The sequence below is a fragment of the Ambystoma mexicanum genome, chromosome 3q (genome assembly GCF_040938575.1).
Source record: "Ambystoma mexicanum isolate Mex_15411 chromosome 3q, UKY_AmexF1_1, whole genome shotgun sequence".
Taxonomy (NCBI): Eukaryota; Metazoa; Chordata; class Amphibia; order Caudata; family Ambystomatidae; genus Ambystoma; species Ambystoma mexicanum.
Window position 1 is genome coordinate 783,744,454 of NC_090926.1, and position 27,372 is coordinate 783,771,825.

Genomic DNA, 27,372 nt, shown 5'->3' on the forward strand with positions numbered 1-27,372 from the left:
TGACAAGAATGGAGAAGTTAAGACCGAGTACAATGTCCTTGCCAAATGAATTTCTTGCTCTTAGTTGTAGGGCTCCATCCCTTGCAGGAGACCCACCAGCACATTTTGCAGAGCAGAAAGTAGAAAGCAAAAGAATCCCTTTTGGCTGAATGGCCCATACCGCTCAACTTCTCTTCATGTACCAAGGAAAAGAATAGGGCAAGTTGGACTAACAGTACAAGAGTCTCTGCGATATGTCATTTTTACATTCACAGCCTCATCGCCGCTGTATGCTTGGGGAGATCCCCAACCATACAAGATCCCTTACGGTTCAGGCAAAGGGGTCCCTGGCATAACCTGATTAAAAAGAACTGCAGCTTTACAGCTAATGTCCAACCCATACTTCTTACAGATAATGTGTGGCACAGCCCAATTGGCTAGCTTGCAGATCACTTGAAGAGGACATTTCCATTGATAAAGCACTGCTGCTCCCTCAGCCCTGACAACATGTGGATGAATTCTATCATGGGAAGAGGAACCCACACAAGATGACATTATTATCCTACATTAGGGCCCCCGTATGAATAAAACAATGGGCCCCATGTTTGGCGGTGCAGTAAATCATTGGTGGTAATTCCATTGCCGTGCTTTTTTGATGGTGATGGAATTACCTCCTGTTTTACCACACTGCTATATTGTTCTTTGGAGGATTACCTCCAACATATTTCTAGTGGTAAATCCTCCAATTTAACTCCAAACATCATCAGATTTACTGCAGAGGAAATACCGCTTGCTGCCAATCTGCAAAACTCCACAGACTCCAGAAATGCGGATTAACACTTTACCACTACTCATAATTCTACAGTAAATCCACCGGACTGAATGGCAGTAGTAGTAAATGAGTTTGCCGGTAAAAAAATTACGGCCAATTTATGATGAGATCCAATGTATTTCTGATTGTGAAAGACTTGTGTGCTCTAGATTGCACCTGAGAGTCCGAATGACATCCAGGTTGTGAACAGATTGTTTCAGCACTCAAAGAAGAATGTGAAAAACATTGAAAGAGAAATATACTGATTCATATGGAAGTCTGACATCTGACGGAGTGAAGTGCATCTCTTATCCTTGTTGAACACAGTGGAGGTTTCCTTAGCGCAATGTACACTCACCTGATGCTCACTTTACAGGAAGGGCTATCGGCACTCAAAAAAGCTCACTTTAATTAACCAGGTTATGCCCCTTGTGGCCACGGCCTCCAAAGCATCATGGGCCAAAAAGAAGAACAAATGGAAAAGCCCTGATTTGTGAGTGCTCTCAAGTGGGGGTGTAGGTGCCATAGTCCTCTAAGACAATGTCTAACCCCTTTCTTTTAAATATACCTCTTTTATTTCGATTTCTTACGAGCACCTTTCACTGCCACCTAAGTTCTATAGTGTTCAACTTGGATGTCCGATTGGGCCAATAGAAGAACAAAACGAGGTGGTCTAGGATCGTGAGACCGGATTCATTTCCTTTTTCAGAGCACAGTCACCATCTCCAAGACACTCATTCTCATGCATTCATACAGAACTTTAAAAGGTGGTTGTTCTTGATATTTGTTTAAACTGTTTTTTATAATTAAATGCACAAACCAATATTAGCACACTTTTGGGTAACAATACTTGCAAAGGTAATATACATTGGTGGAACAGTGAACAATCCAATTCATAATCCAGAACAAAAGAAATGTAGATTTTTAATAGAAACACAAGGATAGTGTAATTAACAGTTTTGAGCTCTGAAATCATGCTGCCAAGATGGTCTACTGAGAGGAGCGGTGTACCACCAAACTTCGTTGTTATAAACAGTTACCCCTTGGGGAACAGAGAGAGAAAGTCTCCAACTTGTATCTTTTATTTTTATATTTAATTTATTGGGTATTTATAAAGCTCCTATAAAACAAATGGTGTTTCAAGGCACCACAAGGCAAAGCGGGGGGAGGGCAACATGGATGAAAAATAACAATAACGGTCCTGCCAGGCCTTATGTCATTCCGATCGTGCAAGTGCAGTAACAAGAAGTGCACGGGAGTGGGGAGGGGGGGTGGTCATGGTCATGAAGTCAGGGGCACAGGCATGCAGGGGTTGCATGCACAGGAGACCTGGGTGGACACTGCCCTGGCGCCTTTGGCACCAGGCTCATGAACAAAAGAAAATAAGAACATCCATTTAACACCAAAAAGCTTTTATTATGGACATAGCACTTCAGATGCATTAACCTTGAAAATTCCACCCATTAATCAGGATGCATTAACCTTGAACATTCCATCCATTAAGCAGCCCCAAGTGTATTCTTGGGTGTGGCTGCTAATGGATTGCATTTGCACATGCTCACTCTCTAGGAGTGGCAGGGTATGGCTGGTAAGCCAGCCCTAATGGGCATGCCCACAATCTCAGCTATATAAGCTGCCCCGAACCTCAAGACAGATGCTTTGCGTTATTCTGCACTTGCAAGCAGCGTAGCACTCACCGTCGCCTGAGGTCAGACTTTCCTTTGAAGATCCTGCTTCCTGAAGATCCTGCTTCCTGGACATCCTGCTTCCTGCCAGCATACTTACCAACTGGGGGAAGCTGTTCTTACCTGTACATCTCTTCAGCGAACCAAGTATTCATCTTTACACTTTCCGGAACGCCGAAATCTTCATCTTGGCACCGCAGCACGACACGCTCCATCGTCGACAGCAGTGCCTGCAAGGAAAAACAGAAGACAAGGTTAGACATCGAAAAAACAGTCAGTTTAAGGTTGTGCTTCGCTATACTTTGCGCTTTCCTTAAACCATCACTTACCTGCTGTCGAACATTGCGGTAGCATCCATCTTCCATCCGGCTGCGTCTCGCGTCTCACAGCTGCATTGAGGCTGCCTGGGAAGAAAACTGAAGAGAGACATTATTGCTGGCATAAATAGGAGCAACATATAGACATTAAAGGCATGGTCTAGTAAAAAATGTTATTGTCCCTACGGGTCGGCCATGTTTTTTTAAGCCTAAGTGGCTCGATTTTAGAAAACTTTCCTATGGACCTTACCCGAGTTTTCGTCCATTAAACACACGCGAAAACAAGCACCAGGGAGCCGCCATTTTCTGATAATCCTATCTTTTCCCCCATCGCCCTGGCTGATCTGCTTTTGCGGCACTAAATCAATTCCCCCGCCCCTGAGCCTGACATTATCAAAACATTCATATTCCCCGCCTCTCTCAGTGACGTTACTGTGCTGCGTAGGCAAACGCGCCCAGTCGTCTTCTACGCGACTCCACACAGAACCCAGAAACAAACACAGACCATCTCACAACACAGCGCGCCACAATTCGGAATATGAAACTGTACTTTAAAATCAAACAGCAACACGGTACATTTGGTAAAGTACATTTATTTTACATTAAATGTTTAGAGAATATTCAGCAATTGCCATATGAACTCGAAAGCCATTTATTTTATTTTATCTGTATCCGCCATGGTACACAGGGTGTTGCTTTTCGTTAAAAGAAGCACTTTGGAAGCACGGTGAACCGCAAGGCTGTTCCATCAACTGTTTCCATCGTAAAGGTTGATATGTTGCTTCTAGCCACTAGTACAGCGTAAGGGCATGTGGGCCCATGGCGATCGTCCCATAAAATTGTTAGTGTGCTCCAGTTGTTCACACAAAGCTGCAGGTGTCTACTGTAAAAGCCATCTGCTGGTGTCTCAAACCGATGGCAGTAGCAGAAGGGGAGCAAATACCTGTTATGAAAACAAAAGAATTATAATTAGTCTCGCCAGCCGATCTTCATTAATATTACTTAGTTTATTTATTACAGCCGATCAGAAACTATTTGCTTGCAAGGATAGTTCAATGGAGTATGTTCGGCTCTAAAATCAATGCGAAAAGTAACGAAATAAATCGAGGCCAACACACAATGATAAAGGACAGTTAGTCTACATGCGTGAGGAATGATATGATATATGATATGGCATTTGTAACGCGCCTATACTCAAGTATTTCTAGGCGTGACGAGGCAGGTGGGGAACAAGGGCAGACAGACAACGATCCTACTAGGCCAGGTGTCTTTCTGATCGCGCATGGGGAAGGGCTGTACATGGTTAGTTGAATACAAATTAAATAATAGGGCAAGCTGGTGGCAAGTGCAAGGTAAATGCCGGGAGAAGGGGCTGAAGGATACAGAGACAGTCCCGTAGTGCAGGTAGGCAGTGCAGGGAAAAGTGGCTGGGTCAAGGACCGAGATCGGTGAGACCAGTGGACCTGCATGCCCATGTGCCCACTACGAACACGTTTTAATTGCTTTTCCTAGCTCTTCATTCATTCATTTATTCATGCATCCATTCATTAAATCTTCATTCCGGTATAAAAGCGTGTAAAGATTTACTTACATTATATTTGAAATTTCCATTGTGTCTCTTCGTAATGCAGTCTGTAAAACGGACCGTGCGCTTGACAACGATTTTTTGTATACTGAACTAAAATGAAACTCGGTCGAGTTTCTGAATTTTCTGCCTTATCGTCTCTTACGTTATTGCGCACCCCCTTCAAATGTAGTTCTTTCGGCATGGTCCCTGTCTCAAGGTCAAAAAACAATAGACCCTTATACTTCCAGTGCGACTTGTGGCCCTCATCTGGGCGCTGTCCTTCGAATTCTTTATTTGCAACATCACGTAGTATAGGCATCTGTGAGAACTTGAAGTTTAGAATCCGTCTATGTAGTGCGCCTCAATGTGCAAATGCGAACTGGCTTCTCTCCCAAATGCCACGGCCCGCTTGGCTGGAGCGTTCTAAGTGCCCCAATTTTGTCCCCGTTGTCTGCGAGCTTTGCAGCCCAAATTGAGACATTTAATTTTTGGCGGAAGGTCAGGGAAAGTATAAAGTACCACAGGAGTTGAGTTAAAAGGAGATTTATTGTTTGTTTGTTTGTTTTATTATTTGCAATATGCAAGCCTCCCCTCCGTTAACAGTGCGCAGCATTTACATTTACATGAGATGAGACATGAGAAAAATATATACATACACATATGTGAGGTGAATAGAGAGAATTCGAAGATGACACCCAGCTTGTTCGCCACCCATGATGGTGAAGGTAGGGGTTAGGTTTACAGGTACACTGTACAATAACATTTATTTATAAAAAGACAATCGTATTGCAATTATTTAAACCAGGATTTGTACTTCACAATCAGCTGTGCTTCGGGTGGGCATGGCACAGTCGCAATGTTCAGTGGCAATGGATCACTGCTCTGCACAGAAATGTCCAAAATTCCATATCTGTGATTCTCTAACACAGCAACAATAAGGTCTTTCACAAAGTCGAACTGCATTTCATCATAGACTGGTTATATCACCCATTGCTTACTTCGTTTTGAAAACACCTTAGTGTAGCGAGGCATCCTTACTTTACCCCTCGTCATAGATTGTTCACGTCCGACATTGCTGTTATGGGCCAAGACCGCTAGTAGAGTGCGATGTTTCATGCCCCGAAAGCTAAAATGCAAGCGCTTTGGCCTGTACTTTAAACACATATTGTGGAACACCTCCAAATCTCCTGTGTGACAGAATTCTGTCAGTCCTCTCAAATCTCTTGATAGAGTTTTGTCGAAAAACAATCTTCTCAATGGCTTTGTGTGTCGGTGAAGATGGAATCAACCACTTCTTCTTCCGTGCCTCCTCTGGGGACAAAGGGCCATGTTCACATTGGTGGAAATGTTGATTTGCTGTCCAGCGGTGAACGTTGGTACAGCGGTGCATCAGTGACTGCCATTTTTCAAGTAGTATTTCCACTGACCCCTCACAAGTTTTTGAGCTCCACCAAAGATGGTTGGTGATAGAATGTGACCACTGCAAAATACTTTCAAAACCTTTTTTTTTCCCTGCAGCCGAGATTTTCTTATTGATTGATTTAGCAAGATTCCATATGTCAAATTGATGTTTAATATGTGGGAACTGCTCTCTCATTGTCTTGGAAATTGAAATGTGTCTATCCGTGGCTATGAGGTCGATGTGCATTCCCCTTGATTGTAGATATTCCACTGATTTTATAAATCCTAGTTTCTCCATGGCCACTGACGTTGTACATTGTGTTACCTGCACGACCACCGAACTCACAATTTTCTTACTATCCATGTCCTGAAAGTGGTAGGTGCAGTACTTGGCAGAAAATCCAGGGCTGTCGCACTGTCCATCGCCGGCTAGCCTAAATCGTTTGCCTTCGAATGTACTTGCTAGAGACAATTGTTCAATTTTCCAAGCATCACTAATGGCTGGAAACAGATAATCACGTTGGTATATGTAGTACAGCGCTTTAGAAATGAAATGGAGTCCCACAAACTGAAAGAAAGCCTCTAACTTTGATGCAGCTGCACACAGTAGATTGCCTGCTGGCAGTTTCCCCAGCATCAGTTGTGCAGACCATGAGAACCTATGATTTAGTCTACAGGCGGCATTTATATTGACGTTACTGCCTTTTATTTGATGAGTCACATTAATGAATGGCTTCCCACATACTTTCCCTCTAATGGAATGCACACATTTCAGCATACTTATAATTTCCATCAAACAACTGTCGAATACAATGTATTTGCTCTCTTTCATTAGACTGTCATCCTGCGTCAACGTTGTTTCGGCCTGTGACGTTGTGGAGATTTCAACACATTGGAAAGTAATATCACTGATATCAAGTTATCAAGTTCTGATGCGTCTATGGATGCTGCGGCTGGATCATTCTCTGTCATTTCGACATCTATTACTTCAACATTGATGGGAGAACACAACAATGTCGACAGGTTTTTTGGTGGCAAATTTTTGGCGGGTGTAGATTGTGTGAATTGATCTGCAACTACTTCAGAGCTATCTTCAATACATTCAATAACATCTTCTTGTGGTGGTGCGGTCGCACTGTAGCTATGGTCCAATGCAACTTTGCTGTAGTCTCCAAACACAGTTAATTCATGTTCTGGCCATTGGACATGAGCATCTCGAGCCTGAACACGCCTCGCCTCAATAGTTCCTCCACAGTGTACACAGTCTGGCAAGCCACATCTCTCATTCGCTTCACTGTCTGTGTGTGTATAGTTCTGACACCCACGGGTAACTGGAGGAGAGATTGGAAAAGGGATGTTCAGTTTAAACACAAGATGGAGTGTAGTAGAATTGACTGGAAAAAAACATAAAATAGTCCCCAGCACAAACATTTTTTTAAAGTTATGAACTGTTTGTAACTAACCTTTTTTTTTTTTTTTTCTTTGCAACTTTTTTGACTCGACCTTCAACATCTGCACGCTCTAGCTCCGATTCGTTTCCGCATGTCCTCCCTTCCTCTTGCGCTGCAACGACTATATTTTCTGTATCCGCATAGACAGCACGGAATGAGGCTCCATCGTCTCCCTGAAACATAGTACTTTCATTACTATGTATCAAAATATTGTTAGCATAAAACACACTTGAGGACGAACACACAGGTACATCTCAATAGCCAAACACGATTTAAACATTGTGTGCAACAATCAAACGACAAGTATTCAACCAGTGATGATCTATTTCGATGGAACTGTCAGTATCCATACCTCTGGCTCTGCATGGACTGCCATGAATGGTTGTATTGGAGAGGAGGTATCCGCATCTCCCTGAAACACAGTACTTGCATTAGTATGCTTTTAAATATTGGAAACACAACACACACTTGGGGTCGACGGCACAGGTACATATAAAGAGATAACCACAAATGATGCATTGTCCAAAAGAATCAAGGAAAATCCAAATATGATCACATTTCATCGATTTATTTCAACGATTCCTTTACATCTGCATCATCTAAATGAGATGTTGTGATTGTGGTGGAAGCTCTGTCGTCTCCCTGAAACACAGTACTTGGATTAGTATGGTTTTCAATATTGGAAACATAACACACACTTGGGGTCGAACGCACAGGTGCATATAAAAAGATAACCGCAAATGATGCATTGTCCAAAAGAATAAAGGAAAATCTAAATATGATCACATTTCATCGACTTATTTCTCTGATTTATTGTAACGCTCACCTGACTCCCACGGAGGCGCTGATCTGGCCTGGGTTGCTGTGGCCTTTTCTAGGGTGATGCGCAGAACTCGGAAGACCGACTGGACAGGACCCCCGAATCTTGCTTGTCTAATCCGCAGGAGAATCCTTCTGCAGATGGAGAAAGGGGTTAGCTATCTACAGAGTGACGCTTTGGCTTCCCACCTCCCAGAACACTCTCCGTTGACCACCTCCTAAAATTCCCCCTGCTAAGTCTCACCTTAGGTTTTGAAAGGATGAACTCTCCATCCTGCTTCTGGTGCAGGGGTGCGTGTATATCCAGTTACTTCACTGGTTAGCTGGAAACGTGAGGTTCAAGTTCACCTGACTTTCCAGGCAAGCGCCGTGAGTATGTAGTTCGTAAAAGTTCAAGAAAATGATCTCCCTTTCATCTGTCTTCGAAATCTGAAGTCCGTTCCTTATTACAGAAACTGCGGGAGTTTTAGGAGTGAAGAATCGAATCGCCGGAAATAACTCAGGTGGATAAGAGGTAAGATGATTCCTTGAAAATGTCTTTTAAATACATCCAGTAATGCTTTGTCTTTTTTCCCCTTAGGGGACGGGGTACAGTAACTGCCTAAGAAGCAGCGCCGACCCGAGATGCTGACAGGACCCGCCTAGTACAGACAGGTAAGTATTAAAGATGGAACCCAAGTTTCATCATAACGATCCTGCTGCTCACCTTTTGTCTTTCTTCTTCCCCTAGGTGCAGGTATGCGGTGGACCATGCAGAGGGTCGAATGAAGAATGAAGATGTTTCGTGGACAGGTGAGTGAGCGCGGCGCTGCAACGAGCGACGCAAAGCTTTTAAAATAAACTCTTCTTCTTCAGGTAGCCGGCGTGACGACTCTGGACACAGGTAAGCAACTGGCAATGTTCTTGTTCTCACCTTCTCTCTTCTCTCCTCTCCTTCTAGGTGTTCCAGGATCTAATCGGGCATGGCTGGAGCCGGGATGCAGGAGCTGACACGGTGAGCGTCCAGCTGCTAAGAGCAGTACACCGCGAAGCGTGAGCTGCTGTGTGGGCGTGGCTTAAATAGCCTCCAAAGAAGTTTCAGGTATGTATCCTTCCCCAACCAGGTATGTATCCTTCCCTGACCACGCCCGAGTGGCAAAATAGTCCCACAGGTAAAGTAGTCCCATTCAGGCCTCAAGGAGGCCTGGATGTTGCAGCATGGTCTGTATCAGGTAAGTTTACACAAAATCACTCTTTACATAAGTTCACTTGTTATGAGCCTGGCGCCTATGGCGCCAGGACTGATGTCCAATATGAGCCTGGCGCCAAAGGTGCCAGGACTGAGTCCACAGGGCCCCTACCAGGGGCCGCTGGACCTCCCCCCGAGAACATGATGTCTGCTTCCGGGGACGCTGGATCCGATCTGGCTCCTTGGGGGTAGGCATCATGATATTTATTTACATCTGCATCATCTAAATTGGATGTTGTGATTGTAGTGGAAGCTTCGTCATCTCCCTGAAACACAGCACTTGCGTTAATAGGGAAGAAAGTATAGCAAATGGAATCACGTTATATGATCACGCATGATGGAGCTGTCACTATCCATACCTCGTGCTGCTGAAGAATATCTATGGATGTTGCAAATGTAGTGCGCACTTCCGAAAGCTGTTGCGCTGATTCGTATACGCATGGTCCCGCTCCACTTCCCCTGGAATTACTTGAATGTCAGGCTCTGCATCAAGTGCAGCGGTTGACGCTCCATCAACTGCCTGAAACATAGTACTTGCATTAGTGAGGATTACAATAGTGAAAACATAACACACACCTGGGGTCGACAGCACAGGTACATATCAACGGCTAACCACGAATGAAACATTGTGTAGAACAATCAAATGACAAGAATTCCAGCACTGATGATGACGCTCGATGGAGCTGTCCGTATCCATACCTCCTGCTGGTGAAGAACCTCTACAAATGTTGTAGATGTGGCGGACGCTTCAGCATCTCCCTGAAAGACAGTACTTGCATTAATATGGATAACACTAATTATAACTGAAAACAAACACCAGTGGACGATAACTAAGGTGTATATCAATTGGAAAGCACTAACCAAACATTCGGTAAAATGATTACATGATAAAATAAAAATATTACTTGACATGCATAAAACAAGTCTGTAGCGGATTAGCCCAGTAAGATTACCTGATACGCGCTAGAAGTGGTTGATAACTGCGACCACGTCAAGGATGTAGAATGTTCTTGCTTCAGATTCAAGGGATAGTCAAGAAGTTGTAAAGGTAAATTAATGATTGATAATGAAATGCCAATATTAAAAATAGCCATGTAAGGCGACAGAATGCTTGAAAAATACTCAATACAGCACAGTTCCCTGTTCCCATATATATACATTGCGTTTGTGGGTTATGAAATCGAAAAAGAATATATTGGTAAATGTCATAATTCAAAAAACTATACACTCATATCAATATCAAAATTATTACAAGGGATAGAACACCTACAATATCAATTAATCAGTTCGGATACCTACACACTACTGCAAGGCCTAAAGCTAAATCCGGACTCTTGACTCACCGGTGGCGGAATGTGGACGAATAGAGTGGGAATAGCGTTTTCGAGCAATTTCCGTGTCGTTCGCCATTTATTCTTCTTTGTTACCCAAGATGTTGTGTACATGTCCAAGGAAAAGTGCCGGCTGCAGATGCGGTATCGATCACCCCTCTTGTCCTGTAAGACTTGTTGGACTCTACTTTCCAGCTCATCCAGTGGATATCCGCAATGTCTGACCCATTCTTTTATTCGATCAACAGTTTTCGGGAATACATGCATTTTAGTGCCTTCAGATTTCGCATGGGTCTTCGAAGGGCAACCGCTAATCGAACAGGCAGGCATTGTTGATAAATCTGAAAAGTAAATATCGATCGACATTATTATACAATCTTCAAGAATAAAGATTTGATACAAAAGTAAATGAATCATACAATGATCAATGTAAGGTTTGTTTTGGTCGCAGGAACTATACCAGTTCATTATGTGCGGCTTAGTATTTGCATAAATTGCAGAAATGTATAAATGATGTGACTAAAAACTGAACATGTGACTCATCCCTTGGATGTTCTGTATTGCACGAGAAGGAAACATGCTTACATTATAGACTGGACCCCTGAAGGGTGCAATTCGATGACAATAGACACAGATGAAAATAAATAGATCTATTGATAGCATAGCAATGGAAACACAAGTCAATAGCAATGAGACCAATGAACATAGCACTATTGTGTACTCTACTCGCAAATAGATAGAAATTTAAAAATCTGCGAAATATGACTAGGATACATGGCCTTACCTTGACCAACAAACAGTTGGATTCAGCAAGCAGAGCAGTATGTTGCAGGAGAATAGGTGGGTGGCCACAGGTAGCACACTGATGGGTTTGCTCTAAGCGGTCACAGAAGTTCACGGATAGCACGACGACGAGCAGATTAGCGTAGATCTCAGTGGTTGCCAGGTAACACGTTCAGGAGTTGACTTGCAAAGCACAAAGATGTTCTCATGAGACATATCAAGTGGTTTATAAAGTATTAGAAACAGGGGTGTGTTTGTGAATGAATGACGTATGTATGTCGTGGTCTTAGGGGGGCGGCCTGCTTCAAGGGGAGGCCTGGCTGGAGACACAGGGTCTGAGGAGGCCATGTGACCGATGGCCCCTTGGCGTGGGATACCTTTTGAAGTGTACATGTAGTTTGGCACCTTGGCCTTTCGCGCCCCTGACAGCCCCCCATGCCAGCGCGCATCTACTGGCGCGAACTGCCTTTGATAGATGGGGGTGGGATGGATGGGCCTGGGGCGTGCAGATAAGGCACAGGAAGACTGCTGAATGGAGACACACTTATGTGGATTGCAGGGGGGCGGCCTGCTTCAAGGGGAGGCCTGGCTGGAGACACGGGGCCTGAGGAGGCCATGTGACCGATGGCCCCTTGGCGTGGGATACCTTTTGAAGTGTACATGTAGTTTGGCACCTTGGCCTTTTGCGCCCCTGAAAGCCCCCCATGCCAGCACGCATCCACTGGCGCGAACCGCCTTTATATCAATATATAGTATATCGTCTTTAAATCAATGATAGTGTATCGTTGCTTATCAATAACAAATGCCACATACCGGAGATTCTTGTGAGCACAGACCCACACTTCAACCGGTGTATTATAGTGGTCAAGACCCTAAGGCCTGTATAATCCAATGGTAATTGTTACTATAGACATATGTGTGACTTTTATAGAGACATAACCCACTGAAAGACTTTGAACAAGTGTTATTTAGTGCATGCATTATCGAGAATATGTTATGTTAGCTTAGATAGATAGGCCCTCATTACGACCCTGGCGGAAAGGGGAAAACGATGGCGGAAATGCAATACCGCCATCGAAAAGCGCTCGGTGCGACTATGACCCGTCACCGCAAAGTACGAAGCCATTAGCGACACCGTAGTGAACGCCAACGCTAACTGCACTAAGCACGCGCGCGCGCACCATGCCAAACCGCAAACACCACCATGGTGCAACGGTACGGCAATTCCGACCCTAGCGGACATGTACCTAACGCCATCAGGCATGGCGGAATGGACCATTCCGCCATGGCTAGAAATACGGCATCGTGAACCAACCGTAAATGGCCCACTGAGTGCCTGTACTCCACTCCCTGGCCACATTGCACAACTCCTGGCAGGCGCAATGTACTCACACCATGCAACCAGTGAAATCTACAATTCACCCATGCATGCCAACGTAGAAATGCATGCAGGTGTTCGAAGCGCCCCGTGAGTGGGCATCCATGTACGGCATTTCACCATAGCCGTACTGATGCAGCACAGGCATGTGAAGGTACAAGACATCAAAATGGAAATCAAGAACACATGACACAAAACAACAGTAGTCCCCCATCGCTTGCCACCAGCGCAAGGCAACATCCAAAACAGCATCCTGAGGGGGATTGCACCAGACCTGTACTCTTGCCAGTAAACAAACCAACCATCAGCAGAAGCATGTACCACACAAGTTGGCAGAGTGACTGAGCAGCCAGGCACATCCCAAGAGGGGCCGATGGGAGCTGCAGGGCACAGATGGCATGAATACAGAAGCTATTCCAATGGACATGACCCCAGTCCCCCTCCAACAAACGCACGCAAACACAGGCACCTGTGACCAGCCACATTCTGAACATCCCATCATACCATCAATCGACCTGGCTGACAGGCACCAGTCGGCCAAAAGCCAATCCCCCGCCCCTGAACAGCACATCATGTAAACAGTCACAATGGCAGCCCCTATCCGTGACCACACTGTGCTACGTAGGCAAAAGCGGCCAGTACTGTACCACACAACTCAACTCAGAAGGCGGAACACAATGCAGATCATCTCGCAATACATACCGCCACAAATCGAAAATCGCCACATCACCTGCAAAGAATAACGCAACACGCCAAATATCGGAATACAATTTAAATGCACATCCAAATGACAAAGGCCTCACAGCAATTTGTAAAATAACACCAAAACATCCATCATCACCGAGGGCTGCATCTGCAATAATTGACCAGCTTCCACTTGTGTGACGCCCTGTACCATCATGGCACACAGGGCCAACATCAACGTTCCAAAAGGCAACATGGAAGCGGCAAGAACCGCAGGTCCGTCCCATGAGGCAGGCACTAGTCCAGCTGAAAGGCCGAAATGTTGCACCTAGCCACCAGAACAGCGTAAGGGCATGTGGCCCATTGGCGATCGTCCCATAAGATCGTAATGCTGCTCCACTGATTCACCCGAAGCTGCAGGTGTCGAGAGTAAAAACCATCTGGAGGAGTGGCGTACAGATGGCATCTGCAATAGGGCAGGAGATACCTGTCACCAAAATGAAACACAAATTAACCGATTGCACTACATGACACATGATGCATCACTATCTTCATTCAACACACCAAATCCACACCCATATGCATGCTAGGCCACTCCAAAGGAATATACACACCCCTAAATCAGTATCGATACATAACGAAACCAATCGAGGTTAATACACCATTGGCAACGTCGGTTACTGTGCATGCGTCCGTCAAGATAGAACCCATGACATGGGATTAGTAACGTGCCTAGACACAAGTGTATGAAGGCGCGTCGAGACAGGGAGGATCCGACAAGGGCAGATAGACGTAAGTCCCACTATGGCAGCCTTGCATCACATAGCGCAGGGGAAGGGGATTGAATCAAAAAACACATGTACATGGCAGACCCTAAATGGAATCATCTGTCCATGCATCCATTCATCATTCCCTCATCCCGCAATGAAAACGCATGAACATTCACTCACATAATATGTGAAACTTCCATCGCGTCTGTGCGTAATGCAGTCTGCAAAAACCACTGTGCTCCTGGCCGGATCTGTAGTGTCGTGAAGCTAGATGGACTTGGGAACGTCCTGCCTTATCGTCCACTACGCTATTGCGCATCCCATTCAATTCATGTCATTCATTGCTTGCTCGTTATGGGCCCTGTCCCAAGGACATTCAACAATAGAACGTTACATTTCCAGGCAGACCTGTGGGCGTCTCCTCACCGCTACTTCGCAACCAAAAATCCTGGCCTTCGAATTCCTCACTTGCAACATTACGTCGAAAAGGCTTCTGTGAACGCTTGCATTCACAATTACATCAATGTAGTGCGGCTGTGTGTCATAATGCTAACTGGCTGCAATCACAAATGGGACGCCACGCCCGTCGGTGAAGTACGATACTGTGCTGCATGAGGGTCGGCCATCGATCGAGCCCTACATACCACTGACTCTTCACAGGTATGTAAGCGGCTGCAATCATAGCATGTGTAACAATGGGAGCATAGCATGAAAATCAGTCAAAGTACATCACACTGCCATCGGGATTTGATACATGATTCCAACCCCAAGATGCCATGCGGCCAAATGCAGCCTTACGTGCGGGACGTGCTCGGCCAGAAGGGATTGCATCTGCCACAGATTCATTCAATCAGCACAGGTGGAGGCCATACAGGCCGACAGCACATATATAGCAGACCCAAACCCCTCCCACAACCACTCCCACTCCAAAATGCTACCGGCAGGACTAGCGATGTTGGGCCTGGGGCACCAGATAGCACTGCAAGTGCTACAACTACAAGAAGACGACGAACAACAACAGGTACAACAACCGGGCGCACAGGGGAGACGGAGGAGAAGGAGGAGGAGGAGGGCAAGGCAGGGTCAGCAAGGCCCACAAGCACTGCCACTACCACCACGCAGGCGGCCCGCAATCCCACGCCTCCGAGCTGATCCGTTCAACCTCACTGCTGAGCAGATCCACACCCTCTACCGTTTGGACCGGGACACCATAATCGCCATTGTGGACATGACACATGCTGACCTCGTGAGCATGATAGATAGCCCAACCGCCATCCCACCCCTACTGAAGGTGGTGTCTGTACTCCACTTCCTGGCCACAGGCACCTACCAGCACACAGTGGGACAGTTGCATGGCATTTCACAGCCACTGTTCTCACGGACACTCTCCCAAGTGCACGATGCCCTCCTGAAGCACGCCGACGACCACATCACACTACCACGCACGTACCAGGAGATTACCAACGCAAAGGTGGGATTCCATGCACTTGGCGGCATCCCGGGTTGCATTGGTGCCATCGACTGCACCCATGTTGAATTGGTTGTCCCACATGCCATGGAGGTCCAGTACCGCAACCGGAAACAATTTCATTCAATCAATGTGCAAATGGTGTGTGACTCCAACAAGATCTTTACGCATTGTTGTGCCAGATTTCCAGGATCTACCCATGATTCTATGGTCCTGAGGAACACAAGAATACCACGCTACATGGAGCGACACGCAGGGCACAGATCCTGGCTACTCGGTGAGTCTCATTCCATGCATGACATCGTGGCCCATTTGATGCGTCAATGACCTTGCAGGAGGGGGGGGGGGCTACTTAGCACTATCATTCCACTGACACCCTTTATTCGTCCCATACAGGTGATGCCGGGTATCCACTGAAGAGATGGCTCCTTACACCAATCCGGAACCCACAGAACCAGCATGAGGAGGACTACAACCATGCCCACTCACGTAGCCGTGTGGTCATTGAACAGGCATTCGGCCTACTGAAGGCTCGTTTCCGCAGCCTCAGCAGGTCTGGCGGGGCACTCATGTACAGCCATGAGAGGGTTTCTAAGATGGTCATGGCATGTGTCATGCTGCACAACATGTGCATACGTAGGAATGTGCCCATGCCCCCTGACGCTGTACTGCATGCACCTGAAGATGATGATGATGAGGGTGGGGATGTGGAGGGACGCCAGGGAGTCCATGAGGCACAGGATGCACGTGCAATCCGACAGAGCATCATAGATGCATGCTTCTAGCAACCACGCATGGTGCCTATTACACGGAAAGGGGACCTGTGGCACTGTGTGTGTGTAGTACAGGCACATAGTGGACTGTACGCCTATGAAGGCCTCGTACGCAAATATCAATGTCCACACATGTCATTGGATGATAATGAAGTGCTGTATTGTTAATGTGATTTGATTCATACACCCTATGGACCCGCCACCCAGTGAAGCCCAACACACCCCCTCCACCCTACTTCCTCCCCCCCCAACACCAGTGTCCAGATATGCATGCTGCCCGTGGGTAGACGCTATTGCAAGCCCCCTCTACGGGTATCAGGGGCACCCCTGCCCGTGGAGCGCAGGTTCCTGCCAGATCTGCGTTGGGGGCTGCCCTGGACGGAACTTGCCACGGATGACGTCTCTGCCTGCTCGCGTCCATGCATGTCTCTGAGGGTTTGTGAGAGCTCCGAGAGCACACGGCGCACAGCAGCAAGTTCAGCACAAACGTCTTTGGACGTCGCATGCAGTTCCCCCCTCAGGCTCTCGGTGCTTCTCTCCATTTGTGCTCTCAGGCTCTCGGTGCTTCTCTCCATTTCTCCCCTGAGGCTCTCACTACTTTTCTCTATTTGTGCCCTGAGTGTCTCGGTGGATGTTTCCATGGCTGCCCTGGAACCCCCGCATTCATTTGCATGGTCCTTGAGTAGCGTGGACGCTTCCTGCTGTTGCTCGATCAGCAGGTCGAGGGACTGTTGCCTCTGCTGGGCCATGGACATTTGCGGTGGTGTGACAGGGGGGCTGCTCAACACATGTTGCCTTGGCACAGGACTTGTGGGGGTTGGCCAGTCGTCGTCTTCAGGGTGCCCCTGCGTGGTTTCGTCATGGTGTAGGGGATGGAACATGCAGGGGGATTGGGAAAGGTCATGGATGGTACCTACGTCGCCAGCACTGTTTTCCGTGTCGGAGCATGCTGGCATGACAGCTGTGTCACCTATGGTGCTGCTACCACCAGAGGCAGTGCCATCAGATACGTTCTTTGGGGGGACCTGTGGTGCTGGGGTTGTGGACTTGCTGGCTGCTGGGGTGCCTGTTGCAGTCCCCTCCAGTGTGCTGGCACTTGATTCCTGCTGCTGCCGTGTCTTGATCCTTGCACCTGAGGTGGAGGCTCTTGGGACGTTGGTCCTGGCCCTCTTTGCAGGCGTGCTGGTAGGGGTGTCCTGCAGCTCGTCGTTGGTATCGGACCCTGTGGTGGAGTAAAGAGGGGCGAGCGTTAGTTATGGGTCTGTCGGATTTGGAATGGCAACGTGTCAAATGCATTGGGGTGGTACATGAGGCTGATATGGGACTGGGCCTTGGAGGTGGTCTCATTTTCGTGTGGATTGAGGATGCATTCATTTGGCTGCCTGCAGTTAGGGGGTGCATGCTGCACATGTAGGGGTTGTTTATGGCATCTTGATTAATTTGTTTATTCATTCTGACTTTTAGAGGGCGCTGTCAGGGCAAAGTATGTATTGCACTATGGGGTCACATGGTACTGCACATGTTCGTGGTTTGTGGATTTCGCATTGTTTCTCTTGGCAAACCTACCTGATTCTCCGGATGTCGGCACTCCTTTCTCCATCCCTCCGACTCCCTCTATGCTCTCCATTCCTATGGTGGAGGCGCAGATCTCCTCCCAGGGGGTCAACTTGATGGGCGACTCTGATCCCCCCCCGGTAGCTGTGGCGATGTTCCTGTTCGCAGAAAGTATGCTGCGTACGCGGATCCGCAGGTCGTCCCACCGCTTGCGACATTGCTGTGGCGTGCGGGGTGTTGTCCCCACCGCACTTACGCGCTGTGCCACAAGGGCCCATATGGCCTTCTTGTTGGCAAGGGCCGTCCTGGTCATTTGACTGGAGAAGACGACGGCGGCATTTTCCTGCAGGGTCTCGGTCAGCACGGTCAGTTCCTCTCGGGAGAAGTGGACCTGCCGCTTGCGATCACACGCTTTCTTGGCTACCTTTCCCATATTTATTTTTTGAACTGGGGTTGCTAACGGGTTGGGATGTGTGTCAGGGTCGGATTTTTAATGGTTGTGTTGGGATTCGGATTTTATAGTTGTGCGGCGTGCTGTTTCCCGTTCCGGCCACATGCTTTTACTTCCGTTTCCGTATATTTACGGTGCCCGTAATTTGCGGTGCCCGCTCATTACGGTGCCCGCTCATTAAGGTGACCGCTAAGATGGGTGGCGGTATTGCACCTGGTGCAGCGTACGGCGGCGGTAAGGGCCGTTTTGGGGTCATTTCCGCCATCGCAGCCTTTCGGATTCCGCCATGGCGTAATGCTCGTGCCCGATGGGTCGTAATTAGCCGCACTTTGCTCCTTCGTGCAATGGCGGAAACGCTATTTACGCTGTTGCGGTCCGGTCAGTCAATTTCCGCAAGGGTCGTAATGAGGGCCATAGTGACCACCCTGCTTCACAGCGACCAGACCTTCACCCATTCGGAGCACAGATGTCTGACGTCCATCCTTGAATGGAGAAACACTTGATTCATTTAAAAAATCGAAACAACCGTTGTTAAAATATATGTGGTGTTTTATTTTGTATCTTATTTTGATGACACAAAAATACAAGACTTTAAACATTGTACAGTTCAGGTTGCAGCACAGCGAGAGAAAATCCCCTGTACTGACCGCTGTCACTCGGGAACGTTTCTCTAATGGCACGAACGGCACAGGCGGGTATCACTCTTCGAACGCGGTGTCCAAGCCTCCCGTGGAGCCACCATGTAAAGGAACGATAGGCCACCAGCCTGTACCACCTGTGAAAAGGAATGAAACAAACTGTTTTTAAATGACCAAGATAAGTTTAATAAACGTTTGTTGTCAATGACAATTCTTGTAACTAATGGCATTCTGCACGGACAAATGCTATCTAGACAATGCACACTATTGAACGACTTACATGCGTTACAATGATATGTAGATGTAATTTTGGATATAGTAGAAGAACATGAAATAGGAGTGGCATGACAAGCAAAGTATACTTACTCGTTACTCGGATTACGAGGACGAACAGTTGCGCGAAGTTCGTGCATAAGCACCATCATTATTCTCAACATGGCCCGTGTGAGGCAGGCTGCCCTGAAGTCTGGCAGCTCGGTGATGCATTGCGGTCGTGGCTCGCCTTCCGAAATGTAGGCCAGGCATCCCGAGTTTTCTCAGCAGCAGCAGTTCTCGTCCTCAGTTGGCATTAGCTCGCACCGATTGCATGTGCACCAGGTGGAGACGCCGTCCATTCGACTAGGCCCAGGCTCTTCATCTGTTGATTCGTCCTGCCAACTGCCGTCCGAATCCCCATCGTTTTCGCACGCTTCCCTTTCCAGTAGTTCCTCCTCGGTATACTCGGGCTCGTACATGTAGGGCATTATTGTAGCCATTGTGTGTTAAACAAACTAAAATAATTTATAGCGGTGGTACTGGTATCTGTTCACACGGGCTACAAGCGGCGAAGGTAGCTGACCAGAGCACTGAGACGAGTCACAGAATACTCAAAGTAACACCGAGAGAGGAATGGAATCGAAAATCTGCTGCTGTGTGTTGTGAAACGGTCTGTTTATACTAGAGGCGTCCTGCCATTTCCATGGCGGCACGTCATTAGCTGAAGCGCAGCGAATGTTGACACAAGATGTGCTTTGGCGTTGTGAAATGGGCGGTACGAATCTGCTGATGACAGGCTCAGGGACGGGGGAATTAATTTAGTGCCGCAAAAGCAGGTCAGCCAGGGCGATGGGGGAAAAGATAGGATTATCAGAAAATGGCGGCTCCCTGGTGCTTGTTTTCGCGTGCGTTTAATGGACGAAAACTCGGGCAAGGTCCATAGGAAAGTTTTCTAAAATCGAGCCACTTAGGCTTAAAAAAACATGGCCGACCCGTAGGGACAATAAAAATGTTTACTAGACCATGCCTTTAAACAGAGCGAACAGCATCACAAGAGCTCAAGAAAGCCTTACCAATCATAAGGAGAAGCATAGTCGCAGCTGTACTGGACTAATCCTTATCAGGGATCAGTGAAGGAACTAGATACCATTTGACGTGTCCCTGCCAGAAGTAGCAGGACAGAAAGCTTATCTTGCATAATTCACAGGTGAGCTTTATGGGCCTGCGTATGCTCACAGAAACCGTACTTTGGGGTGAAAGGTTCGAGAGGTACAACAATCACAGATTGGCGCACTCACACACTCTTATCTCCACGCAGGAGCAGTATCACCACGTACCACTGCTCACAGCTTTTCTACTGAGGGAGAGGCCTGAAGGGGTGATTCAAGTTCAGGGAAAGCTGCAACCGTACCCCAACGCCTCTGCAGAGACCAGGTGAGCATAACAAGGGAGATGTGGCGGATGTAGCGGAATGGGATAAAGCTAGGATAAAGCTAGGAAGGGAAGAGAAGTGCAGGACAGAGTAGAGAGCGCGCAAGTGCTGGGGGTGGGGCGGGGGAAGAAAAGGGCCCCAGGGGCTTTGTGAGTGCTAACGGGAGGCCAGGTGGGAAAGTGCCGGGTAACTCAGGGAATGCAGAGAGTGAGGGTCCACCTGCTAAGTGTGAAGACGTGGGTGGACCAGGCTCAGTAGGGGTGCTGACCCCGCCAGGCTATTGTGATGGGAAAGTGCAGGTTGGGGTGGTGGGGTCATGGGAGACCAGGGTGCTAGGGTAGACTGGCCGAGGAGGGCCTGGTGCCCTGTAGGACTCAGAAGGAACCAGCAGCCAGTCAGTGCGGCAGAGGGGGGCATTAGCAGGGGAGGGGGAAAGGGAAGTGAGAACAGAAAACAAGAGTCTTGAAAAGCTTCCGAAACTTAAGGAGATCCTGCTCAAGCCTGAGAGGGGCAGGGAGGCCATTCCAGAGAGAGGCTCCTGCATAAGAGAGAGATCTACCCCCCACTCTCTGCTTGGAAAACATCTGATCTGCAGAGAGTTGGAGCTCAAGAACAGAATGGCTCTAGCAGGGAGGTATTTAGGGAGAGGTAGTTGGATGTATCGGAGTCCCAGGCCCCAGAAAGCCTTGTGGATGATTCAGAGGCCCTTGAACGTGATCCTTGCATCAACTGGTAGCCAGTGGAGAAATTTTAGGGCTGGAGAGATTCTGTCCCTGGGCTTGAGACCAAGGATAAGTCATGCAGTCCTATTCGGGATTAGTTGAAGGGGGCAAAGGGAGTTTAAGGGCAGATTGAGGAAGATGCTGTTGCAGTAGTCCTGCCTAGAGAGGACCAGAGCTCTGCAGACATTGAGTATCTAGGGGAAGGTGAGGAAAGGGAGAATGCCTCTAAGGAGGTGCAGCTGAAAGTGGGCCTTCTTGACAAGGTCTGCAATGTGAGGAGAGAAAGAGAGAGAGGAGTCGAAGAAGACGGCAAGGTTTTTAGATAGTAGGAGGGAAGAAGGGAGCAGGGGTCCCAATGAGAAGGATTTCAGTCTTACTGGCATTAAGGCAGAGATCGTTAGCAGTGCACCAAATCTGAATAGCAGTCAGACAGTCAGGAATGAGAGAGGGAGAAGAGGAGGAAGTGGAGGGAAGCTTGAAGGAGAGCTGCGTGTCATCTGCATAACACTAGAAGTGAGGAGAGAAGGTGGAGATGAAGTGGGCCAGAGGGGCAAGGTAGATGTTGAATAGCCACGGCGAGAGTATAGAGCCCTGAGGGACGCGGCAGGTGGAGTGTGATGGAGGAGAGAAAAGGGCCCATTTGAACCTGGGAAGGTCAGTCAGAGAGGAAGGAGGTCAACCAGTCTAGTGCCAGATCTGTGATGCCAAGGGTATCTCAGAGCCAATTTATGAGGGTGGCATGATGACTGTATCAAAGGCAGAGGAAAGTTCAGGAAGGATGAGAACAGACAGAGTGTTGGGATCGAGATTTGAGAGCAAGTCTTCACGGATGTTCAGGAAAACGGTTTCCATGCCTCTGCTATGAAGCCAGACCGGTCGTCATGGAGACAGCCAACATATTCTGTGTGGTGGATCAGTTGGGCGATGACCAGCTTCTCCAAGAGTTTGCCCAATAAGGGGGAAATGGATATAGGGTGGTAGTTAGCTGGGCTGGGGCAAACGGCAAAAGGTTTTTTGAGGACAGGGTGGACAAAGGAGTGCTTGACGGGTAGAGGGAAGGAGCCAGTGGCAAAGGAGTGATTGCAGAAATCAGCCAAGGCTGGCACAAGGGAGGCAATGTTGACCTTGATAGCTCTGGAGAAGCCAGGGTGCACCTGTTTGGAGGAAACTTTCTTAGAGAGGGCTTGTTTAAAGACTACATCCGGTGCTGAGGGCAAGAAAGATAAAAGTAGGAGGAAAGGGGGGGCCGAGGGAGGTGTGAGAGTGGGTGAGAGGAGCAAGGTAGGAGAGTAGAGGAGAGTGAGAACAGGATGTCCTGAGTTTTGGTTGTGAGGTGGGAGGCCAGTGCAGTGCAGAGAGTCAGGGATGGTAGAGGAGAAGTGGAGACTGCAGTGGGATTGGCGAGTTCCTTGAGGATTTTGAACAGTTCAGCCATTTTGGACAGGCTGAACAGGCCTATGTCCAAGCCATGCTTGGACATAGGCCTTCTTCTTAAAGCGGATGGAGAGTCTGTATTGCCGTTGGAGCAGGCGACAGGCCAGTCTGTCAGTGAATGTGCTTGAAGCCTGCCACTTCCGCTCAGCAACTCTGCATTTGCGTTTCAGAGAGGCTAGGTCGGAATCATACCAGGTGTTGCGCTTGGAGTCTGGCTTCATACGGATCCTCATGACATAGGCAGCAGTGTCCAAGGTGTTGGAGAAAGAGAGGTGAAGGTTAGCAAGGGCTGTGTCAGTGTGAGAGTCAGTGGCTGGAGTGGGAGGGGGACTGAAAGTGGTGGCAAAAGCAACAACTGACACTCCCTTCATTGGTCAAATGATGCAGAAGGAGACTGGCAGTATGGGCAGAGGCTTAGCCGGGGGATCCAAGTGTTCCAGGTGAGAGGACGGGAGAGCATGATCAGACCAGGAAAGAGGTGTAGTGAGACGGTTGGAGATGGGGGATGTCTGCTAGGATGAGAGAATCCAAGGAGTGTCCGGCTGAGTGCATCAGCCCAGAGGGAAGAATGGTGAGGGAAAGAGAATCACAGAGGCTACGGAAGAGTCCAGTGGTAACATCAGGAGAGTGGAGGCCAGTAGAGAAGAGGAGAGGCCCGACCACTCCGAAAGGAAGAGGGAGACTGGGCCAAGGGTCCTGTAGATGGTGGCAAGTGTCAGTGAGAGGATAGGAGAGACACCAAGCCTGCAGACGAGGCATTCAAAGGAAGAATAGGATTGTATGGGTATGATAGTAGCAGGGACCCATTCAGGGAAGATCAGGGCAACTCCGCATCTAGACCGGTTAGGCCTAGCCTTAGAGAGGATCTTGTACCCCTCAGGGAGGAGTGTGTTGAAACTGTGACAGAGCTGACAGTGAACCACATCTCAGTAAGAGCGAGGACGTCAGTCTTCAAGAAGGTGACAGATGTCAGAGGAGTGTTTAATGGCAGAGCACAAGTTGAGGGTAGCTAAGTGAAGCTGGTTGCCTCCTTTGAAGGTCTTCCGAGGAGGGGTACAGGAATGTGGTACACCAATCATTGGGGGCAAGTGGGCCAAGGGGGTGGCAGAAGGAGGAGTGTCAGGCGAAGGGAGGAAGTTGATGAAAGACGGAAGATGCCTATCAAGAAGGAGAAGGTTGGGCTGAGAGCCCTGGGCGATGACAGTGTCATTCTGGTAGACTTTAATGATGCACCTAGAGGATGGGAAGTATGCCAAGAGTACTTCCCATCGGATTCCGGGGAGAGGACTGAGAGCATATGGGGAGTCCATAGGTCCGGAGAGGGGATGACAAAGAGGATGTCAGTGACAGTTTGCCTGGAAGAAGCATTGACATAAGTGTCAACGATGGGCAAGCCTGGATTGGAGACCAGGAGATCTTTCTTGAACTTTTTCCTTCCAGGCTTCAAAAGAGAGGTAGGATTGGTGATATTGTAGTAGTTGGAGTAAATAGGGGTGATGGAAAGCACCATGGAGGGAGGAAGCTGAGAGATGGAGGGGGGAGAGAGAGAGAGAGAGAGAGAGAGAGAGAGAGAGAGAGAGAGAGAGAGAGAGAGAGAGAGACGGAGAAGCTGCCCAATGTACGACAAACGCACCTGGCGGTCTAAAAGCGAGACAGGCGCAGGCGAGTCAGGTGCACGATGAATACCAGGTTGCTAAAAACTGGGTGTTGCGATGCTCCAGCAGTGGGAGGGGGAATGCTCTAAGGCACAGGAACGAGGGTTGAGTGATCTGCAGTGTCTCCTGATGGTGAGGGAGATGTGTGGTGCTAAGTGTCAGAGGCAGCAGTGGCGTCAAGCTGTTCCTTGGATTTGATATGTCTCTTCTTCTCTGCAGAGTAGGTTCCTGCAGATTTCACCCTATTTTTTATTTATTTATTTATAATGATATGGTTCAAATATATGTATTTTTTTTAAACTTTATTTATTGAGGGGAACAATTCACAGCAAGACTGTTCTCATAAACAGTACAGTATAGCATATGTATAATATCGCCAATGGCATATATCTGTGGCAATAAAACCGGTATCGTCATCTAAGGCGACGGGGTAGGTGTGACATCAGCATCGGACCTCAAATCACATAAATACAAACGTAGTAGCGACCATATATCTTTAGGATGACAGGGTGTCGGGACTGATAAAACAAAGAGTTCCTCGTCATCGTTCACCATATACAAGTCTTTCAGGAAATTGGATCGGGTAGGCCCTGCAGTGGATTTCCAACATTCAAGGATACAGCGTTTGGCAAGAATACATGAGATGTTAAATAGTCTCCTCGTAGTCTCCTTCACCTTCCCAATGTCACCAAGCAGGTATTTTAGGGGGGACAGGGCGGCTGGGATCGCTGTTATCTCCTCAAGGAGCTCAGCCACTTCTCGCCAAAAGTTTGCGATAACAGGGCACGACCAGTACATATGAAATGCCCCAGCATCAGGAGCGCCACATTTCAAACATGTCCCTGTGCAACCCTCCACAAACTTAGCCAGTCTGGCCGGGGAGTAATGTAGCTGGTTCAGTATTTTAAATTGGATCAGTCGGAGTCAGGGTTCATAGAGACCGATTTGGTGAGTTGACAATATCGGGCCCATCTCACGTCATCGATCTGAGTACCCACATCCCGCTCCCAGGTTTCTCTGATAGTGTTTCGTGAGGGGGTGTGTGATTGCACCAGGGTGTATAGCGACGAGATTCCCTTACCATGACCGTCCGTCGTCACCATAGCTCTGATACACTCATGTGCCTGGGGTTCTACCGGGAAGGAAGGCCATTGGGCAGCAAAAGTGGTTCTCATACGGTAGTATTGAAGGCGTTTAAGCTGACCACCTCCCACCACCCCCGTGAAATGTGCAAGTTCACAAAATGTGCCATCAGGGAACATATCTCGTAACCTGAAGAGTTTATTCGGGTCCCAGGTTCGCTGAAGGGCCTTGTCGAAGGTCGGGGAAACACTGGAGAAATTCCACAGGGGTATATCTGGGTTATAGGGAACCTCCAGGCCAATCCTTTTATAGATCCTGGACCACGCCTGGAAAGTGACGTATACCGGGTCGAAAGGGCAGTTGTTACTATAGGTGGGGATCAAAAGGACCCAGCGTTTATCATTAGGGCGGACTGCGTGCTTTTCGAGAGGAATGTGTGGGGCTGTGTCCTCTGGGTCAAACCAATGTTTTACGAATTGTGCCTGTGCTGCTATATAATACAATTCAAAATCAGGGGCCGCAATACCACCCTGTGAGTATGGCTCCACCATTTTATCCCATCCCAACCTAGCAATTTTACCGTTCCAAATAAAGGAAGATGCCAGTGGCCTAAGTTTGACAAAAAAGGGTTTACCGGGCCAGATCGGGATGTTATTGAAGAGATACAGGAGTTTGGGTAATACTACCATTTTAAGTAGGCCCACTCGGCCGTACGGGGACAGAGGGAGATTAGCCCATAGGTGGAGCTTGGTCGAAAGGGTGAGAAGTAGTTCGCCGTGATTGTGTGAGTGCAGCAGCTGTCTATCTCTAGCCACCATTATTCCCAGGTATCTGACCAGCGTGGGGGTAGGCTTAAACCCTGTGATGCAAGATAGGTCACCCGTATTAGGGGTCAAATGAAAGATTTAAGATTTGGGGACATTGATTTTATATCCCGAGTATTCCGAGAACTAGTGTATGTCAACAATAATGTGTTGCACATTCTCATGTGGGTCCTGGACATACAACAGTGTATCGTCCGCATACAGAGATATGATCTAGGGAGGGCCAGTCATCCTGAGTCCTCTATGCGAGTGGTGTTGACGAATATATTCCGCCATTGGTTCAATAGTGAGGGCAAACAGGATGGGGGAAAATGGGCAGCCCTGCCTGGTCCCCCTGTGCAGATGGAAAGAAGGGGACAGGGTGTTATTGGTTAGGACCTTGGCGGATGGTTGAGTATATAGCAGCCGAACGCATTTAATAAAATACGGTCCAATTCCAAACCTCTCGAGTACAAGGAAGCGGTATGTCCAGGAGACGGAATCAAAGGCCTTTTCGGCATTTAGGGCCACTACGGCCGCCCTTGCCTTCGGGTCTATTTGCGCCAGCACATTGAACAGTCGTCGAAGGTTTAAATCCGTGGATCTAGTTGGTATGAAGGCAGCTTGATCAGGGTGGACCAGGATTGGTATGTACCGAACGAGCCTGGTGGCCAGTACTTTAGCGAAGATTTTCACATCGGTATTGATTAGGGAGAGGGGCCTGTAGGAGGCCATATCTTGTGCTGGTCTACGTGGCTTCAGAAGGACCGTAATAACTGCCTCACGCATGGAGTCCGGAAGGACACCACAATTCATGGCCTCCTCCCATACTTTCAATAACAGTGGGGCCAATACTCCTTGAAATTCCTTGTACAGTTCGGCAGTCAGGCCATCCAAGCC

General features: G+C 48.0%; 1 protein-coding gene across 4 annotated transcripts in view; it reads left to right on the forward strand.

Annotated features, from left to right (window-relative positions):
* The window catches only part of LOC138582989 (monocarboxylate transporter 6-like), a 336,775-nt gene that overhangs the window by 267,930 nt on the left and 41,473 nt on the right, over positions 1-27,372 (forward strand). The gene's annotated exons all lie outside the window — the stretch shown is intronic.